The sequence below is a fragment of the Ascaphus truei genome, chromosome 10, assembly GCF_040206685.1.
Source record: "Ascaphus truei isolate aAscTru1 chromosome 10, aAscTru1.hap1, whole genome shotgun sequence".
Classification (NCBI taxonomy): Eukaryota; Metazoa; Chordata; class Amphibia; order Anura; family Ascaphidae; genus Ascaphus; species Ascaphus truei.
In genome coordinates, this window is record NC_134492.1 from 41,534,001 (window position 1) to 41,546,562 (window position 12,562).

Consider the following 12,562-nt stretch of genomic DNA (forward strand, 5'->3'; position numbering starts at 1 on the left):
CAGGCTTCACTGTAAAACTATTAATTCGTTTTCTCTTTCAGATAAAAATTCATCTTAAAAAAAAAAGGTTTAACAATTTTAGAAAATTAAACGTGATGGTCATTTTTCACACTCCCTACAAAAAAAAACTATTTAGCATCAATATTTTTACAAAGTAGAAAACGACAGGGTTGATTTTACTATGAAGACTTCCTAAACAATATTTTTTTATTTAATTTAAACTAATCTTAACAGACACTTCCCTCCAGCACCTTTTTCTAAAAATATATTGTTCTTGGGTGGTACTCGTGACGGGGAGGAAAGGGTTAATACCTGATTTGCCATGCATTACTGTTGTTGCCCTGTCCCCGCCATTTTTATTCCTCATGTGCAGGCCATTCCCTGTCTGCGAGGGTAAAAGACAAGATGCATTGCTTGCCATACCCTCTAACCAACACATGATAGAAGATCTTAAATGTAAGGCAGGAGGTATTTTTTTGTAAGTCTAAGCAGGAATTACTTGGACATCCAGCTGTCATATGGGTGAATGAGCTTCGGTATTTTTATGACCAAGCCTGAAAGGGTTGTAATTATTTTTATGATGGAGCCTCAAAAGGCTCCCACAAATTTAGAGTCCCCCTGTCTAAAAGAGTGTCAATTATGACAATACCCAGAGGCCCATAATGTATACAATACTGGCATACTGATGCACAGCAGATGTCAGGCTAGTGACACCTCTAAGTTAGAGACCAGACACAGTGGCCCGAAGAAATGAGTGTAGCCCAGGTATGCTAAGTGGCATGGGCGTCAACCTGACCCATGCGCCCTGCCCACCGGACAGCCCTTTTGACCGGTCTTATGAACTGTGGGTCACTTGGCTATTCGTGGTTTGTTTTGTTCCCACGAGGGGATTGGATCCACATGTTAAAGATTGCTTTGGCCAGTCTATAACTGTGGCTTCCCAGGTATTTCCCAGTGTGATTCCTGAATTTTAATCCATGATGTAAAGATGCAAGACTTTGTACCAGTACAGCAGCAACCAGTCCAGGAGTGAAGGGGTTAACAACCACATAACCACAGGACTTTTAAAACCAAGGCTGCATTTCTTGCACTGGCAAGCAAAGGACTATTTCTTTCGTTCCAAGGACAATTTATTTTGTTTCCTGATCCCAGCGAGTGTGGTTTTAAGTGTATTCTGCAGATGTCGTGTGTTTGTCTATTAAGGAAATAAATCACAATTTATTTTGCAACTTGTTCTGTTCAATCAAGTACCCAGAAATATAAATGTGTTGATAAAAGTTGATGTCATCATGACAAGCTTTTAAAAAACTGGTGGCAGCTGGCGGGATACTGATTGAACCTATATTGCAGTTTCCTGCGGGCTCTGTAATATACTGTAGTGAGGACCTTGTAGCTTGCAAGCTCCTCAACTGACACACACTTCTAAAGCGCACGAGAGACTTCACTTTGTGGAGAGATGTGCGGGGTATGGATTACCGACAGATGGGTGGTCGAAGGCACAACTGGAGGAGGATTTGGAGCATCATGAGGACCGCAGGGTCCTACCAGAGGGGCAAGTCCCCGTAGCTGCTGTGTTGGCTGACGCTATTCAGCCCGGAGTGCAGGAGGTCCCTCCAACTCCGGGGCTGCAAGGACATGAGGAGAGTGCTAGTGACCCCCCGGTCATTGGTGGCTTGACGCCAGGGGTTGCGGACGAGGTAGCAGCTGCGGCTGCCGAGCGTGCCGTCCCTGGGCTCACTGCACTTCTGGCTACATGGGGAACGGGTGTTAGCACTGCGGAGCGGGTACAGCTCCTGACAGCAGTGTTCGGAAGAACCCACAACTCCTACCTTGCAAACGGGGAACAAGGTCTTTCCCGGGCGGATCATCACAGCTTCAGCAAGTTCGTGGATGGCACAGATGACCTTGATGCATTCCTGAATGACTTCGAGACGCAGTGTTCCCGGTTCCAAATTCCAAGAAGGGACTGGGTGGTCAGACTGCGACCACTGTTATCTGGCAAAGCCAAACAGACTGTGATGGGTATTCCACACGTGGATCCCGATGACTATGGTCATGTGAAAAGTAAGCTGCTAACCCAGTATGCCCTGACCCCAGAATCTTACAGGGGCAAGTTCCGGACGGGGTAGTACTCCCCGGAGAGTCATACAGCACCTATGCCAGTAGGATGGCTTTGCACGGGACTCAGTGGGTGGAGGGGAATGGTGTTACAACATTCCATACCCTGCTGGACTTACTCTTTCAAGAGCAGCTGCTGCAGCAGCTTCCCACAGATGTGAAAGGATGGGTCCATGACCATAAACCTCAGACCTATGAGGATGCAGCGAGAATGGCAGATGAGTATGTGGCCAGCCGAGTTGCAATGAAGGACCCTGTAGCACCCAAAGGAGCGGGCCATGCAGCCCAGTGCGCTAAGACTACCCCTCCGTGGACACACCAGCCTGCGGCAGCAAACAGCGCACCCAAGGCTGCAGAGTTCAAGCATGAGAGGCGGTGTTACACTTGCAACAAGGTCGGGCTTCTCAGGCCAGACTGTCCGGACCGGGACCGGTCCAAGGGACCCCATCAGGGGCAACGCTCACCAGCTGCGAGGCCGGTCGCCCATGTGCGACTGGCACACTCAGAGGAGCCAAGTACAGCCGTGGAACCAGCCCACAGAGGGATGCCCAGTGGAGAGACTGCACTTGCCACCTCAGGACCAGCAGCTGAGAGCGGGGGACATCAGGTTGCTCCAGTCGGGATGCAGCCCAACGATGTCCGGCAGAAGCATCTGCGGAAGGTGACCATCGGAGACCGGCAGGCAGACGGCTTGCTAGACTCCGGTGCCACCATGACTCTGGTTCGCCCTGATATGGTGCGGCCAGAGGATTTGCTCCCGGGCACCGGGATGCAAGTGACCATGCCAGACGGAGGCCCGCGGTCACTCCAGGTTGCCCGGGTCTTTTTGGACTGGGGTGCCGGACGTGGCATGAGGGAGGTGGGGGTTTTGCCTGGGTTAGATGCTGAGATCTTGCTGGGTAATGACCTAGGACACGTTACCTGTGTTTTTCCCACTGAGCTGGCACCTGTTGCAGCGATCACCAGGAGCCAGTCAGCAAGGATCGCAGCAGAACCAGCCCCTGTCCCCCTGCATTTGGGACCTACAGTTCCAGTAGTCTCTGCAGAGACCAGACAGGTAAGCCAGACTCAGTTGCTTTCTGACACTGACTTACTGTTCCCTGTACCTGTTCCCTGTCCCCCTGACTCAGATGTGACCGGGGGGTGGCCAGAGTTAGGTGCCCAGTTTAGGGATGCGGTGCGATCTGATCCCAGCTTGGAGGGCATGAGACTGCGGGCGTCCGAGTCTAAGCCAAGCAAGGGGTCTGATTACTTCTTGTGGCACCGCGGGCTCCTATACAGAGAGCAAGGGACCACCGGGTTAGATGAGGTATGGACGGGGAAGAGACTGCTAGTGGTACCCCGGAAATATAGGCAGCAGTTGTTGCGGGTAGCCCACTCCATTCCACTAGCGGGGCATCAGGGGGTCGCTAGGACGCGAGCCCAGCTGTTGCAGCGTTACTACTGGCCAGGGGCATCCAGTGAGGCGGCAGAGTTCTGCCGATCCTGTGATGCCTGCCAGCGAGTAGGTAAGGTGGGTGACCGTGTGAAGGCACCCCTGAACCCGTTACTGGTAATAGGGGAACCCTTTCAGCGGGTAGCTATGGACCTCGAGGGACCCCTCATGGTTCCCAGCTGGTCAGGAAAGCGCTACATTCTCACGGTGGTGGATTTTGCCACCCGGTACCCTGAGGGGGTAGCACTTGCCAGTATTGATGCTAGGGCAGTAGCTAAAGCTCTGTTAGCCATTTTTTCTAGGGTAAGTTTCCCTAGTGAGATCCTAACCGATCAGGGGTCGCAGTTCATGAGTGAATTGCTCCAGTGTCTCTGGGAGGCGTGCGGGGTGAAGCACCAGCGCACTACCCCTTACCACCCCCAAACCAACGGACTATGTGAGAGGTTCAATGGTACCCTGAAGCAGATGCTGCGAACATTTATAGAGGCAGAGGGAAAAGACTGGGAGATTCACCTGCAGCATTTGCTGTTTGCTTACCGAGAGGTGCCGCAAGAATCCACAGGCTTCTCTCCCTTTGAGCTGCTATATGGTCGCAAGGTACGTGGACCTCTGGACCTTTTCCGTGAGGGATGGGAAGGGGAGACTACCACTACTGATGCTTCTGTGCTTCAGTATGTGATAGATCTCAGAGACCGGTTAGAGATGTTCATGGGGTTGGCACAGGACAACCTTAGGGCTGCTCAGACCAAGCAGAAGACTTGGTATGATCAGAATGCCCGTAGCAGAGAGTTCATCCCAGGACAGCAGGTACTTGTTCTCAAGCCCATTCGGGAGAACAAATTAATTGCTGCCTGGTCGGAACCGTATCCGGTACTGCGAAAGATGAACGAGTGCAACTATGTTGTACAGGTAGATGCTGAGACAGGGAGAAATAAGACTTATCACATCAACATGCTGAAGGAGTACATAGCACTGAGTGTGGCGTCGGTGCTGGCCATTTGCAGCCCACCGATGGGGGATCCGGCGAGCAATGCTCTGCCTGATCTCCTGGGGGAGGCTAGGCAGGGAGGTACCATAGAGCAGGTGGTGATAGGGGCTCAGCTGAGTGTCAGGCAGAGAGCAGATGCCAGGGCTATGCTAGAGAAGTATAGGGCTCTGTTTTCAGACAAGCCAGGGAAGACACACATTGCAGAACACCCAGTGCTGACAGGGGATCTGAGACCTCTGCATAAGCACACTTATAGAGTGTCAGCAGAGGTGAAGGGCAGTATAGAGAGGGAGGTAGAAGAGATGCTGTCCCTAGGGGTAATTGTACCGTCCCAGAGCCCTTGGGCTTGTCCGGTAGTCCTGGTGCCTAAGAAGGACGTAACCACCCGGTTCTGTGTGGACTACCAGCAGCTCAATGCGGGCACGGTGTCAGATGCCTACCCCATGCCCGCATGGATGAGTTGTTAGATGAACTTGCGGGGCAAGGTATCTGACGACTATGGATCTCAGTAAAGGGTACTGGCAGATCCCTTTGACCCAGGAGGCTAGAGAGAAGTCTGCATTTATTACCCCAAGTGGCCTCTATGAATTTCTAGTAATGCCATTCGGGATGAAAAATGCACCGGCTTCCTTTCAACGCCTGGTCAATCGCTTGCTGGAGGGTATGCAGGGGTTTGCAAGGGCATACCTGGACGACATTGCTGTCTTTAGTAATTCGTGGGACTCACACTTAGTGTATGTAGCTGCGGTGCTAGCCAGGATTAGGGAAGTGGGACTCACGTTGAAACCCACCAAGTGCTTAGTAGGGATGGCAGAGGTATTGTACCTAGGGCACAGAGTAGGTGGTGGGCATCTTAAGCCAGAACCAGCTAAGGTGGAAGCTATAGTGCAGTGGCCCGTTCCCAAAACCAAGAAGCAAGTCATGGCTTTCCTAGGCACCGCAGGCTACTACAGAAAGTTTGTTCCTCAGTATAGCGCCATTGCCAAACCCCTGACTGACTTGACCCAGAAGCGACAGTCTGTGCTGGTAGTCTGGTCTCCTGCCTGTGAGGTCTCGTTTCAGGCATTAAAGACTGCACTAGCCAGCACTCCTATACTTGCTGCTCCAGACTATGCAAAAAAGTTCCTGGTGCAGACTGATGCCTCAGACTTTGGCATTGGAGCTGTACTCAGCCAAGTGGGGGAGGAGGGCGATGAGCACCCAGTAGTATATCTAAGCCGCAAACTGCTGCCCAGAGAGGTGGCCTATGCCACCATTGAGAAGGAGTGTCTGGCTATAGTGTGGGCTCTAAAGAAGTTACAGCCTTATTTGTATGGCAGGCATTTCACAGTAATAACTGACCACAATCCTTTGAGTTGGTTACAGAGGGTGTCGGGGGAAAATGCTAAACTTTTGTGCTGGAGTCTTGCCTTACAGGAGTGGAACTTCACCATCCAGCACAAGAAGGGAAGTGAGCATGGTAATGCTGATGGCCTTTCCCGCCAGGACAGCCTTCAGGACTTACTAACTTCAAGAGCTGGCATGTCAGCCCAGCCAACGGACGGGGTGGTCAGGGCAGTCCCTGCGTCTTGAGTGGGGGAGGTGTGATGGGGAGGAAAGGGTTAATATCTGATTTGCCATGCATTACTGTTGTTGCCCTGTCCCCACCATTTTTATTCCCCATGTGCAGGCCATTCCCTGTCTGCGAGGGTAAAAGACAAGATGCATTGCTTGCCATACCCTCTAACCAACACATGATAGTAGATCTTAAATGTAAGGCAGGAGGTATTTTTTTGTAAGTCTAAGCAGGGATTACTTGGACATCCAGCTGTGATATGGGTGAATGAGCTTCGGTATTTTTATGACCAAGCCTGAAAGGGTTGTAATTATTTTTATGATGGAGCCTCAAAAGGCTCCCACAGATTTAGAGTCCCCCTATCTAAAAGAGTGTCAATTATGACAATACCCAGAGGCCCATAATGTATACAATACTGGCATACTGATGCACAGCAGATGTCAGGCTAGTGACACCTCTAAGTCAGAGACCAGACACAGTGGCCTGAAGAAATGAGTGTAGCCCAGGTATGCTAAGTGGCATGGGCGTCAACCTGACCCATGCGCCCTGCCCACCGGACAGCCCTTTTGACCGGTCTTATGAACTGTGGGTCACTTGGCTATTCGTGGTTTTTTTGTTGCCACGAGGAGATTGGATCCACATGTTAAAGATAGCTTTGGCCAATCTATAACTGTGGCTTCCCAGGTATTTCCCAGTGTGATTCCTGAATTTTAATCCATGATGTAAAGATGCAAGACTTTGTACCAGTACAGCAGCAACCAGTCCAGGAGTGAAGGGGTTAACAACCAGATAACCACAGGACTTTTAAAACCAAGGCTGCATTTCTTGCACTGGCAAGCAAAAGCCCATTTCTTTCGTTCCAAGGACAATTTATTTCGTTTCCTGATCCCAGTGAGTGTGGTTTTAAGTGTATTCTGCAGATGTCATGTGTTTGTCTATTAAGGAAATAAATCACAATTTATTTTGCAACTTGTTCTGTTCAATCAAGCACCCAGAAATATAAATGTGTTGATAAAAGTTGATGTCATCGTGGCACTTGTAATTTTGGGGATGGTGCATGGCCAATGGTAAGGTCTTTATAACCAATGATAATTCCTCTTATTAATTCCACTCTGAAGACCAGTTGTGGCTCTAGTTCCTCCCTCCCCCACAACTCCCTTCACCCCCAAAGTTTGGCAGCTTTTTGTAGTAATATTATAACAAGTATAGGAGACAGAACCAGTGTAGAGCTACTAAAAAAGAGACGCTTGCACTGTCTGCCTCTGCACAACAGGTTTTGGCCATGTCTGCCGTCCAAGTCAGAAATTAAAGTATAAAACCTTTGAGGGTGTGTGCAGTAAGGGCAATGCAGCTCATATTAATAACGGTAAGCCCAGCCACTGCCCCTACCCATCTGATGGGTGTGCAGGATTACCTTGCACATTCCTCTGCCGGTGGCTCATTTGTCCAAATGCTTATATGTTAAAGTGGGTTAATGTACAAGCCTTTTTTTTAATGTACACTGTAAAAATTTATTTCTTTGTGCCCTTGGAGTGCTATGATGGTAATACAGCCTGCACACCAAGGGATCTATGTTCTGCTGGTCCACGTGGGGGTAGAGGACTAGGGAGAGTGGGGATGGGCAGACTTTCTATTTGGGAGACGTTGGTCCGATATGCTGAACTATTGTCTGCCCCAGAAAGTGAGGTGCCTATCTCATCAGGAGATATCAAACTAGCATTGAGAACATGGGCAGGTAGGCGCTGTTCTCATTGGTTGGTTTGTAATTCCCGCTTGCAGTAGTAATACATGTGACAATCATACAAATAACAAATAATACAAAGAACAGATCATGGGAATAAGTGCTTCAGACATAAAAGTAACATTTAGGAAGAAGAGTCGCTGCTCTGAAGAGATTAAAATCTAATTGATAGGTAGGCAGAACATACAGAGACAGTAGGAGGGCATTCTGGTAAGTGCGTCTGCAGTGGGCTAAGCTTTATGTATCATGTGTATAGTATTAGCCACAGTGCAACTTATGCTTCTTTAAGCAAGTGTGTCTTAAGGTGGGTCTTAAAGGTGGATAGAGAGGGGGTGCTAGTCGGGTATTGAAAGGAAGGGCATTCCAGAGGTGTGGGGCAGTCAGTGAGAAAGGTTTAAGGCGGGAGAGGGCTTTAGATACAAAGGGGGTAGAGAGAAGACATACATATCTGACCAATCTACTGAGTCTACGCACCAGAGGACATCTCTAGTGGAAGAGCCGCCTCTAGTGAAGACTTCACTAATATTGTCAGCAGTAATTTAACATCTTCAGTGCTAGAGGGACATGAAATTCATTACGTGGAACTGGCGTGGCGCTGGAAGAGGAGGGGGCGGCACCATGAAAATGCCTAAGGGCGCCATTTTACTATGGGCGCCACCACTGACTGTCCTGCAGAATGGTCACGAAACATGCAAAAGTTGACATTTTTTAAGTCGTGATAAAAACTGGGGCTGAGTCAGTTCACATTCAATTCATTCAATGACTATAAATAGGGCACACACCCCATGTTTTTCTCACTGATGGTGATATCTGGTTGAAAGCTTACTCGTTTGGGGACATTATTAGCTATATGAAGCCAACGCGTCCTCATGCGAAATGTTCGCATGTCTACTTCACGGTATGTCAAGTGTCACTCACTGGAAGGCAGTCACAAACTTTTACTATCTGTGGTCTCACGCACTTTAATTGTGTTTCATTCCGTGGAGTAAGAATGTGTCCATTAAAACATCATTAGAACCCCCAGGCCTCATTAGTTCTGGGTCTTTAGCTCTGTACATGTACTGTATGCCTGCATTGTGTAATGATAATAAACTTACATTGAATCAGCAAAATGCTTCAAAAAAATCTACATTATAGGATTTTATATTAAAATGTGATTCTTAAAATACATTTAAATATGCAAGTCTGACAACACAAGTTATTTCAAGTTAGCCGTACAAGCACCATACATTGTCTCCCTGTCTCAGACTGCAGTGAACATTCAAACAGATGGAATCTCCCAGTGGGTGCTAATTGGGTGCTAATTGGGTGCTCGGCCTTGTAAATCCCTATGCAAATAAATGTAATCTGCACCACATTGTGAACTGTTGAATTTCTGTTTCAGCTGCACAGTTTAACATTTTTTTAAACATATTTAAGCCTTTTCTCGTCAGTTTCGCAGTCCTCAAGACGTGACACAATAAGATGTGTTTTTGGGTTGGCTGATCTACAAATGCTAGCCACCCATTTTTTTTTAATGATACCTGAACTAGGAGATCCCCAGGATCTCGTCTGCGGTTCTCCGTCCCACAAAGAATCCCCGGGTTTCCAAGATATTTGGGGTCTTAACCAAAATGGCAAAATGGGTCAGCCTCACTCTGCGGCCAATTGAAAGTCAGGTGACCTTATAACTAGATGTGTAGGGATTTTTTGTGTCTCAAGAAGGCGCACAAAAATACAAATATCTCAGGAACCTGGGGGTCAACGGAGATTAGTGGACCATGGATCACCTCTGGGGAACTCCTCAGATCAGGTACTATAAAAAATTAATTCTAAAAATGGGGATTGTTGTTTTAAAGCAGCGAACTGCTTTTTATTAATTATTATTTGATTCGGTGGCCATCTAGAGCTCACTCGTGGTACTTATAGCTCTGGGCAACCCAGATATATTGTTTATATATTATTTTTTATTATCATTTTAAACCTCCCAAGACATAAATTCTTGTTCATCAGAATAATATGGCTGGAAGTGTCAGCCTCACTATACATTCTGGGCAGAACTGAGGGGTGTGGGCGGTTCTGGAAGTACATGTTTAATCTACTGAGGACAGAATGGATCAAATCATGTTCAATGAACAGAAATCAATTTCTGGGAGAATTGCGGCTTTATATTTTCTATGTAGAAAAAAATATATAGGTCTACTATTTTTTGTGCAAAGAGAGTTAACTTTGCTCTGCCTGTGTATTAATATTCAGCACAGTTAGTTCACCCCATTCATTTGCAATGGAATTAAAACACACACACACACACACACACACACACACACACACACACACACACACACACTAAGCAAGCTGTGCATCTTGTTGCAGTCAGTCATTTAAGTAAGAATAATTAAATCAAAATGACTCACATTGGTCCCAAAAAATCCTAATTCCCACTCATCAGGGCCCTTGACAAGTATATTAACCGTAAGTAATAGCACATATGTGTGTGTGTGTGTGTGTGTGTGTGTGTGTGTGTGTGTGTGTGTGTGTGTGTGTGTGTGTGTGTGTGTGTGTGTGTGTGTGTGTGTGTGTGTGTGTGTGTGTGTGTGTGTGTGTGTGTGTGTGATCTTTCTGCAATTTCACATAAACGCTACTGTATACCAGACAGTGCGACGCTCCTGTGTATCATGTCACAGGGGCTGGCGTATGAGGAGAAAGGGATAGACAAAGGATAGCGACATTTATAAATGACAGAGAACAATCAGTTTCAATGCTTTTCACAGGTTGTTTGGTTGGTTACCATGGGAACTGGTGACTACCATTCCCATAAAGGCTGCTATGGAGCCCTTGGCTACTGATAAGATCTGGCACTGGCCTTCCTGCCTGAACATGCCCAGAGCAGACCCAGGAAAACTTTCACTCAGAAAATAAGCTTCCTGTGCAATGCTTCACTGACAGTAAAAGTAAACGTTGAAACTACTGTGTCTACAAATAAATGCCATATGACTATGCTTGACAAACTACTCCTGTGTTGGCTGGAGATTTTTTTTATCTTGCTCTGTTTTTCACAGTTGATGAACCTGTATGTTATGCAAGACAAAGTAATTTTAAAGCAGCAATTTGCCTTTTTTTTTTAACGGTTGAAATATTAAGTTTTTCCGGGAGATTAAAATGAAGCTCTCCCCCCCTAAGCCCAAAGCAGTGTAAAGGTTTTTTTTTTTTTAATGAGCAAGTCATGCTTAGTGGGCAAGATAGTAACATTATAGGAGTAAAACTTATATACTGTAGGCGTCTGTGGGGACTGCTGCTTTCAGTGCTTACTGTATAGCTGCACTTTTATTTTAAATCAGCCCAAAAAGTTGCAGTTTATTTAATTTTTTTAGTTATAGGATTTTTGGCCCGCGTGACAGAGATACCTGAAGGAGATACCGGCACTCCCCTATGGACTTATGTATCGCGGGATGCAGGACCTCACCGGGCTGACATTAACACAGTTCAGCTCCGGAGACCCCTGCTTCAATCCTGTAACTAAAAAAAGAAACTGCCATTTCTTGCGCTGCTTTACATGATGTTTCAGCTTTCAGTTTGTGCAGAACAGAATAATTGTAAGCATTCTAACACTAAACAAACAATAAAGGGAGCAAACTAGTTATTTTAGAGGTCTTTTTTTTGTTACACTCATCAGTTTCTTACTTTAGTTCTTCTTATGTCCACAGTATTGATGAGAACTTCATTCTGCTATCTTCCAAGCTTCTCTCCACTTTATCCCTCCAAAAAGTCCCAAATGAACCCCAAAATCACTCCTACACGCTCCAATTTTCTTTCTAAGGCTGCGTCCATAGAAGGACAGGCCGCGCTGAGCCGTGCGGACGCTCCGCGCTGAGCCCCGGCATCCTCAATGAGGATGTCCTTAGAGGGGGCTCACGCGAGCCTCCGCAGGCGTGCTGAGGCTTTGGAATTTTCAGCCGACAGCCAAGCTGTTTTTCAGCGCGCTGTCGGCTGAAAACATCCAATCAGTGCGAAGCAGCGTCAACGTCACGGCGCCGTGACGTTGACGTCAGTGCGTCGCGGGCGATTGGCCCAGCGATGTCATTGCCCCAGCCTCAGCGTCAGCGCTGTTCAGCACTGCTCCCCCCCTCTATGGACGCACCCTAAGGCCTTAAGCGCCTTTGGTCCTCATACATGCGGGACTCCAAAATTAGGAATGAGAACCGTCCTTTCAGAAAGATGGGTTTCTCATTTACACAAGACCCTGTGTACTTGGTGAGGGTGAGCAATAGAGATGTCATTGCGAATTTCGCCTATTTGCAGCTGATCTTAAAGCTGCCTAGATGGGGAAAAGAGGCCAACAGACAATTTCTCACAAAACTCCGTTAAATCAGGGCTCATAATGTCACCTGACCTATCAATAGTTGACGTTATTTTTTCCTGTGGTGAAACGTATATCAACACAGCTAATAATATGCAAAAACGCCGCCCCCATTGTTTATCTCATTAGCTTAACGTCACGCTATTGTAGAGCAATGTCACGTTGGCTTTCAATAACCTCACGTTAAGTTCCGTATATCTTATCCTTACTAAGCAACACCAAGTTTATGTGTGACCTAAGTCAGGGGGGCGCCAGTTAAAATATATACAACTCAACCCCGGTATAACGAGATCCGTTACAACGCGAATCCGCTTATAACGCGTTTCAAGCGGGGCTCCCAATTTTCGTATGTATGTATACTTTACAACACAATTATTGGTCTCTTAAAT